Source organism: Quercus lobata, chromosome 11 (genome assembly GCF_001633185.2).
Source record: "Quercus lobata isolate SW786 chromosome 11, ValleyOak3.0 Primary Assembly, whole genome shotgun sequence".
Lineage (NCBI taxonomy): Eukaryota > Viridiplantae > Streptophyta > Magnoliopsida > Fagales > Fagaceae > Quercus > Quercus lobata.
In genome coordinates this window covers 21,717,727-21,727,554 of record NC_044914.1, presented here as the reverse complement: position 1 = coordinate 21,727,554, position 9,828 = coordinate 21,717,727, and the positions used below count along the sequence as shown (strand labels likewise).

At 34.7% G+C, this 9,828-nt stretch overlaps 1 pseudogene; it reads left to right on the top strand.

Moving 5' to 3' along the window:
- The first annotated feature begins 1,564 nt into the window (after nt 1-1,564).
- On the top strand, nt 1,565-5,376 carry LOC115966574 (annotated as a pseudogene).
- The last annotated feature ends 4,452 nt before the right edge of the window (nt 5,377-9,828 follow it).

Below are 9,828 nucleotides of genomic sequence, written 5' to 3'. Positions count from 1 at the left end.
AGTGCCATTCATATTGCTCACAATGATGTCTTCCGTGAATGGACTAAACACATCAAGATCGATTGTCATTTTATCCATTATCATCTTGTCCATGGTGCTCTCAAGCTAATCTCAGTCTCCTCTAAAGATCAACTTGTAGATATCTTCACCAAGTCACATTCTAAAGGACGCCTTCGTACTTTGGTTGACTACCTCAAGTTGGTCTCACATCCACCTTGAGTTTAAGGGGGGCTGTTAATGTGTATAGTGTTGTGGGCTTTAGGTCCAACTAGATTACTTGTATAGCACACATTCTTGTACTACACTCTTACTTGTACTGCACTCATATGCCTCCTATATAAAGGCACTCATGTATATTCTTTCATTGGAGAAATACAATACTATTGCATTCAATATTTCTAACAAATTAAAATTCAAACTTGTGATTGCCATTGAACTCAAACTAGTCACTCTTTAAGAGAGATAGAGACAGAGGAAGAACAGGGTAATAGCAATATTTAAGACATGGGGCATGGTGTTTTTAATGAGGTTGCTAAGTATAGTACAGGTCATAAGTAATAATTTTTGAACTTTTTTTTTTTTTCTAGATGGTACGACCACCTAGCTGGGTAGGTAAGTATCAAAGTTCAGGAAAAAATAGACTTTTGTTTTTAATTTACAAACTATGTAGTAAAATACTTTTATTTTGAAACTATTTAACAAATTGCCCTTATTTTTTAAACTCAATTTGTGTAAAACTTGATATCCTCAAAATCAAGTTCTATGTATGTTTTTAAGTGAAACTCGACAATAGCAATGTCGAGTTCCACTTAAATTTTCAAAAAAAAATTCAAGCGACAAAATATGCATAAAACTCGACATTGCTAACGTCGAGTTCCACTTATAACTCAATTTTGTTAAAATTGAGTTTCAAAAACAGGGTTTTTTTTTTTTTTTTTTTTTTTTTTCTGAATAGTTTCAAATGGGGACATTTTGCTACATAATTTTTAAATTAGAGACAATTGCCCGTAACAAAGTTCATTGTCAAACAGCAGTTTGCCTTGAAAAAGATAAAAATACTATATGTAAAAGCTTTGTTATGCTTGGAAGAAAGTCTATAAAAAGAAACAGGGGCGACGCCACCTTAAGACCAGGGTGGTCCTAGGACCACCCTGACTTGAAAAAGAAAAAGAATATATATATATATATATATATATATATAATTTAAAATTTTTTATTCGTCTACCTTTCAAAAAAAATTTGGGAACACCCTCATTTTTTTTTTTATACCAATAAAATTAAATTTTGCTCCATAATTTGTTCTGCATTTAGTAGATAAATGGTTGCTTGGTTGTGTATATTAAAAGAAATGTAGCTCGTAGTATTGATAATGAGACTATCATGCAATGATTTCAAAATATGAAAACTCATAGAAAGCAATTGTAAACTTTATGTGTTTGCATTTTTTTTTTTTTTGTTATTATCAATATGTGAATTTCTCTTTTTATTAGATTGTATAATTTAGGTTTCTTAAAAAACACTTTGAGAAAAAATCCTAGAGCCGCCACTAAAAAAAAAGGTTAAAATGAGCTTGATATCTCTGAACTGTCCTATATATATATATTCTGTTTTTGTGTGGGTATTTCGGAGAGAGAGAAAGATAGGTTCCATAACGGAAGCTACAGCTACTAGACCTCATGTTGTTTGTGTCCCACAACCACTACAAGGTCACATTACCGATAACTCTATTGCTCGAGCTGGCAAAACTCCTCCACCATAAAGGCTTTTACGTCACTTTTGTACACTCGGAGTACAACCATAAACGCTTGCTTAGGTCCAGAGGCCCCAACTCCCTTGATGGATTGCCAGACTTTCACTTTGAAATCATTCCTGATGGCCTCCCACCATCAGACGTAGATGTCAGCCAAGACGTTGCCTCGCTTTGCAACTCCACATCAAAGAATTTCCTAGTCCCATTTTGCAATTTCCTTTACAAACTCAACGACACTTAGTCTTCAAACGTGCCGCCTGTGACCTGTATTGTCGCAGATGGTGTTATGTCCTTCACTCTTGATCCTGCTGACAAGTTTGGAATTCCATGTGTGCTTTTCTGGACACCTAGTGATTGTGGCTTCTTGAACTATATGCATTTTCGCCATCTAGTTCAACGAGGTTTAACACCTCTCCAAGGTATCATCTAATCATTATATATGTTAATTTTAAATCAAAAACATACAGACAAATGAGAAGTATAAGGTGTTTGTTTTTAGACTCCTTAAAACACAACCAGATTAACCTAGTTATTTAGCCAAGTGATTACTTAGTCAAATTATCAGATCTAGGTTAACACAAATATATCATATCAATATAAAGTGCAGAAAATAAAGAACACAAAGATATGATGACCCATGTTAGGACATATGTGTTTCATGTTTTAAGAACATATGTCATGATTTTATGTAATTGACTTATCTTTTGACAAAACGCATTTTACTTGTATTTGGGTAGATTTAGGATGTCTTTAAATACTTCAAGAAACCTTGTTTCAAGATCAAGTATTGAAGCCTTCAAGTCTGTTTAAGAAAACAAGTTCAGAGTGCAAAATCATTAAAACTCGATAGCTGCATCTATTGAGTTTAAGGAAGCTGTTCTACATTCGGTGTGCTTGATAGCTGCTCGACACCTGCTATCTGTCGAGGTTTAAGATTTTCAGAATTTCAATATGATTTTCTTGGGATCCGTGAATGTGTCTTTGGGCTTTCTTTTCTCCTGACCCTAGACATATAAAAGGATCAGTTTAAGGGCCATCAATGTGTTCACAAGTTGCACAAGTTTTGAGCAAACTCTGTTCAAGCAAATTGTGACCGGAGACGAAGTTCTTGCCCTAGTTCATCTCTTTCTATTGAAGAAGTTGCTGTGTATATGCACCGTAGGGTTTTGTGACCAAGCATCTTCTTGATCTTCATCGTGTGGATGAACTAAAGAACTTTGCAACCAACAATCTTCTTAGTTGGTGATTGAAGTCGTGTACTGGGATCCGCACAACTGGTTAGTCACGTACTGGGAGTCGTGCATCTGAAAGGGGAACTGTCACTACAGAATAAGTCCAATTGGGTATTGGGGTAAGGGTTCAACTGTTAGTTAGTAAGGTACTTGGATTCCTTTACTTGTAACCGCTTGTTGTGATAATAGTGGAGTTTTGGGAGTGGTGACTTGAAAATCACCCGGTGGGGTTTTTGCTGTTAGGTTTTCCCCATTCATAAACAAATCATCGTGTCTTTTATTTTCCGCTGCATATTTAGTTTATTGGTGATTTGTTTGTGCTACCACGTGTTTGCATGATAAATTGATTAATTAATAATTTGGCTAATTAATTAATTAATTTCTATCACAAGGGGTCATTCAGTTTGTAGCCTATCAACCCAGGAAACCAAACTGGTAAAAACCTGGGGATGATTTAACCTAACTATCCTCAAGGTAAACCTGAATCCACTATGAAAGAATTGAAGTTTACACAATAGCGACTTAGACCACTAACATCTAATTGCTACCTCAAGTAGGAAACTTACGACCACAACCACGTGACAACTCTGAGTCCACGGACTACTTCTTTCTTGGATTCCTAGCAAGTACAAGCACTCGAGCTTGTGTATCTTTAAGCTTCTTGAATGCAGCAACTGAATGATCACCAAGTTTTTGACATAATCTTGAATCTTGGAAACCCTAAGTATGTGTGAAGGCAACCACCTCTTGATCTCACAGAAGATTCACACACATAGTATAAGGAGCAACCTAAAACGTGGTTAGGGTTTTCCCTTTTATACTTAAGACAAAACATAAAACCAAACACGTCAAACGGGATTGGGCTGAGTTGGAAATTCTGTAGAAAAAACAATCTGCATGACTTTCGATCGATCGAGCCAGACAGAATTGCACTATAAGTTCTGTAGTAACTCGATTCCAACTTTACATAAAACGCATACACTTTGAGCAAGTCTAAAGAAGACTTAAAACCTGTTTTGATCATGGTTTGCCAACATTACAAATTAGAGTTCTAATACATTAGTTCCTAATACTTAGAACCTAACATAAGGTATAAACCTATATATAAGAGATGGGCATGGGAGGTCTACAATAGCTTTTACCCTATGTCAGTTACATACCTTGTTAAAGATGGTTAGAGATGAGGTTCATATGCTGAATGAAAATATAATACTATAATACTGATCTGTTGTGTTGAGATCTCGTGCACAGAGAAACCGAGTCTTGTAAACGTAGCTACATACTTTTTTTCTTTTCTTTTTTTTTTCACACTATTTTGACTTGAATTGCGTAAACAAAAATCTTACCAAATTATTATTTTGGAAACTTACATACTAGTTTTTTAATATTTTAAGATTCAAGTAGGCCATTCACAAATGTCAATCCTATTTTTGTGTTATTCACAAATGCAGGTTATCTAACAAATGGATACTTGGAAACAACAATAGATTGGATTCCAGGAATGAAAAATATTCGTTTTAAGAATCTTCCAACTTCCATAAGAACTACAGATGAGAATGACATCATACTCAAGTTCGCCCTCCATTCAACCGAGAGGACTCCTAGAGCTTCAGCAATCATTTTGAACACATTTGACTCCTTTGAACAGGATGTGTTGGATGCTTTATCCTTCATGCTTCCTCGTATATACACCATTGACCACTTCTGTTGCTTGCTAATCAGATTAAGGGCGACAAATTGAAATCAATAGATTCCAATCTATGGAAAGAAGAACCAGGGTGTGTGGAATGGCTAAATTCAAAAGAACCCAACTCTATAGTTTATGTAAATTTTGGTAGTATAACTGTTATAAAACCTCAACAACTCATAGAATTTGCTTCGGGTTTAGCAAACAGTGAAAAACCCTTCTTATGGATTATAAGGCTTGATCTTGTGGTAGGTGATACAGCTATTGTTCCTCCTGAATTTGTTAATAGAACTAAAAATAGAGGCATGTTAGCAAGTTGGTGTCCTCAAGAACAAACCTTAAAGCACCCATCAATTGGGGGGGGGGGGGGGGGGGGGGTTTAATGCATAGTGGGTGGAATTCAACACTTGGAAAGTGTATGTGGTGGAGTGTCAATGATCTCTTGGCCCTGCTTTGCAGAGGTAACAAATCAATTGTAAATACTCTTGTACTAAGTGGGGCATCGGGATGGAGATAGATAATAATGTTCAAAGAGATGAAGTGAGGAAGCTTATTAGAGAGTTACTTGATGGCAAAAAAGATAGTGAAATGAAGAAGAAAGTACTAGAGTGAAAGACAAGACAGAGGAAGCAACCAGACCTGGTGGATCTTCTTACCAGAACTTGGACAAATTGACTGCAAAAGTTCTCCAAGATAGAAATGTTTGAACCAAACAAACAATTCCTTCCTAAGTTTTTAATGAACTAGCTCATATTCTCATCTATTACCTATGATCATTCTAAATATTTATAGAAAAATCTATTCCCACTTTTGTTGCAATAAAAACCAATTGTACGATTTAGTTAAATAAAGTATTTTGTTCAGAATTGTTATATATTGTTGCTTATGCGGCAAATTTACTCATTTTCTAATTTTTCAATTATTGTCTTTTATCATTAAGAGTCTTAGAGGTCAACTAATTGAATCTCCTAGAATTTCTAATAAAGAGATCCAAATTTTAAGTCTCTCCCTCCCCCATTGTAATTATTGAATTATTAAAAGAAAAAAAAAATCTTGCTTCTTATAAATAGTGGTTGTATCCCCCTATGCATTCAGACTTTTGATATTAGAAAAATCCAGACATATATATACTTTTTTTCCCCTCTGGTGTATTCTAGTGTACTCCTTGTGAATTCAAGAAAACCTCTTGTGATTCTTGTAGACTTCACCAATTTTTTTAGAGTCTGGTCATTTTCCAAGCATTTATGTAAGAGTACTTCATTTATGTAAGAGAATTTAGGGTAATCCTGGTGTTAGAGTCAAAGAAAATTTTTATGGAATTTAGCAGTATAGCTCGATAGATTATTAATATGATGTGTATCATGAAATAATTACTGTGTATATTATTAACTTTATTTATATTTTTCTACAACTAGATAGGGTATTCATGAAATAATTTTACCTTGAATCATTGTATAATTTTCATTACTAAATTATGAAAATTGTTTGCTTATGCTCGGACACTCGAAAAGATGAAATCATGCTGTCAAACTAGGAGGAATATTATAGTGAATAAAAAGATGAATCAGGATAAGGTTATGTGATACTGATAGTCTTCTTCTACTTTAATTTATATGCATGGGTGAGATTGCTTGCAGATTAAAACTATTTAAACAAATCTATATGTTAGGTTCTAAAGAATTATGAACTAATGTATTAGAACTTCAATTTGTAATGTTGGAAAACCATGATCAAAACATTTTAGTCTTATTTTGGACTTGCACAAAGTATGTTTATATGTAAAGTTGAATCGAGTGTTTTGCAGGATTTACTGTGTAAATCTGTCTGGCTCGATCGATCGAAAATTAGACTCGATCAATCGAAGCTTGTGCAGATTGTTTTTCTGCAGAATTTTCCAACTCAGCCCAAGCTCGATTTGACGTGTAGGGTTTTTGTTTTGTCTTAAGTATAAAAGGGAAAACCCTAGCCATGTTTAGAGGTTGCTCTTTATGCTGTGTGTGTGCATCTTTAGTGAGATCTAGAGGTGTTTGCCTTCACATACACTTAGAGTTTCCAATCTCAAGATTGATGTCGAGAGCTTGGTAATCAATTTAATTGCAGATTCAAGAGCTTAAAGATATACAAGCGGGAGTGCTTGTGCTTGCTAGGAATCCAAGAAAGAAGTAGTCCGTGGACTCGGAGCTGTCATGTAGTCGTGATAGTAAATTTCCTACTCGAGGTAGCAATAGGATGTTAGTGGTCTAAGTCGCTATTGTGTAAACTTCAATTCTTTCATAGTGGATTTGGTTTACCTTGAGGATAGCTAGGTTAAATTCTCCCCAGGTTTTTTACCAGTTTGGTTTTCTTGAGTTATCATATTGTTGTGTTCTTTATTTTCCGCACTTTACAATGATATGATATATTTGTGTTAACCTAGATTTGATAATTTGACTAAGTAATCACTTGGCTAATTAACTAGGTTAATCTGGTTATGTTTTAAGGGGTCTAAAAACAAACAAGTGGTATCAAAGTGGGTTAGCTCTTGTGTTTAGATCCTTTGATCTAAGAGTTGATCCTTAACTCTAGTTGTCATGGAACACAGACACTTTCTTGTTATTTCACCTCACTTTGATGGGAATAATTATGCTCATTGGAAAGTAAGGATGAAAGCATTCTTGAAATCTATTGATGTGAGAGTTTGGAACTCCGTTGAATACAGATGGGAGAAGCCCACTACTCCTGTTAGTGAGTGGCAAACTTCTCAGAAAGAAGCAGTCGCTTTTAATAGCAAAGCTATGAATGCTATTTTTAATGCTGTTTCTATAGAGGAATTTAAGAGAATCTCTAATATTGATATTGCTCATATTGCTTGGAATATCTGCCAAACTGTGCATGAAGGCACAAAGACAGTTAAAATCAATAAGTTGCAGCAATTAACAACAAGATTTGAAAGCATTAGGATGTCTGATGATGAAAGTTTTGTTGAATTCTATGCTAAGCTTAATGATATTGTTAATTCTGCATATAATTTGGGTGAAATCTATGATCAACCTAAAATTGTTAGGAAGATTCTTAGATCTTTGACTGAGGATTTTAGACCCAAAGTAACTGCCATCACTGAAAGCAAGGATATGGACTCCATCCTTGTTGATGAACTTGTAGGATCTCTTCAGTCCTATGAGTTGGACCTACCTAAGACTAGCAAATCGAAATCAATGGCTCTTAAGTCTGTTGATGTGAATGGATTTGATGATGAGCTCTCTGCTACAGAGATTGCCTATCTTGCCAAGAACTTTAGAAACTTTCTTAGGAACAATGACAGAAGGGCAAGAGATAAAAACAATGATGAACCTAGAAATTTTAGGAGGGATGATCCCACTAAGGTGAACAAAATTGAAAAACCTAAAGAGAAAGTAGGTCAACCTTCTAGTAATTCTATGGGTCAACAATGTTTTGGGTGTCAAGGGTATAGTCATGAGAAATCAGAATGTCCTACATTCTTGAGGTCTAAGGGTAAGACTATGGTTGTACCCTTAGTGATGATGAAATTTCTGACAATGAGTTTGGTAGTGATGAGGATGGAAACTTCATTACTTTCACAGTTACTGCTGTAGTTGATGAAAATATTGCTGTTGAAGAGAACCCTTCTGATGGGGAACTCTCATAGGATGCAGATTTACAAGAAGCCTATAATAAACTTTGCAAAGTTGCTGCAAAGGATGCTATGAGTGTTGATTTAGGCTTAAAGAAAATTGCATATCTTGAACTTGATAAGAAGAATTTGCTTGTAAAACTGTTTGATGCTAATGAATTGCTGAATAATGTGAAGACTGAGAACATGCTTTTACTTGATAAAGTTAAGAATTTGGAACTTAAATTATCTGTTGCTAGGGAGCAAACTAATAGGTCTGCAAGTTTCAAACTTGATCACATGCTGAGTGTTCAAAAGTCTCCCTCTGACAAAATTGGGTTAGGTTTTGTAGAAAGCATCTCTGTGCTTGAAACTCATTCCACAAAATTTGTTCCTTTATCTGAGCCTCCTGTGAGTGAGGTTGTCAAACCTGTAGAGGTTTCACCTCCTAGAAAAATTAGGGTTGATCTTCAAGATTCTAAACCGAAGACTCCTAATCCTCCTAAGGGCAAGTTGCATGCTAGACCTATGTAGGTTTGTCATTTTTATGGAAAGTCTGAGCACATTCATCCAAACTGCTTCAAGTTGCAAGCTACTAAGCGAGCAAATAAGCCAAAAGTACCTGTGCCTCAAGCAAATCCTATGGTACTTATTGTTGAGTTGATAAAGGCCTTAAACCTTTATTCCAATCCTTGAGTTGCTCAAAATTCTAATTTGAAGAATAACTCCAATGCTAGAGTTGCATCTAAAAAGCTTTGGATATAAAAGGCTCAATCTAATTAAGTCTTTCTGACTTGGTCTTTATGCTTCATCGATCTACTCTTTATGACCATTCTTCTTTTTTTCTTCTATTTTCTTTGTTTTTCTAGGATTTGCATTGCATAATATTTATGCATTTCATTCTAGGTTGTTTTTATTATTATTATTTTTTAAAAAAAAGAAAAAGGGGAAGCAAAATGTGTTTTGCATTAATTGTCTTGGATTTGAAATCAAGGTTGGCCAATTTTTTTTACATAACATGTGTATGTACCTTGTTTAGCTTTGATAAGCTTATTTATTGCACTTTACTAGTTTGAGCATTGTAGTGCATGTTGTGTGGGAAGATGTTTATAGTTTTTGATCACTTTGTCTTGATCTTGATGTCACATGCCTTTGATTGTCGGACTTGATCTTATTGAGAAAGACATAAATAACCATCTCACGACTGTTTACTAGCCAATCATGAACACTTTAGTGCATATCATATGATTTTGTGCTCGAGAAAGTGTAGCACACGCACAAAAAGATTATAAGGTGTAGCCTTGGTTTAAATGTTAAAATTGGTGTGTACATTATTGGACTATAATTAAATCAATCAAATAAAATGGTGTGTACATTATCTTGGCTATTATTGATAAGTTTCTGATCAAATAAAATTGGTATGTAAAATATGAGGCAAATCAAGAAAGATACATGATTGCAAACTTTTATTCTAGGAGATGTGGGAGTTATATGATGTAACTTTTTAGGTGATAGTTTCTCTCAAATTTATGTGATGAATTTTGTAGAA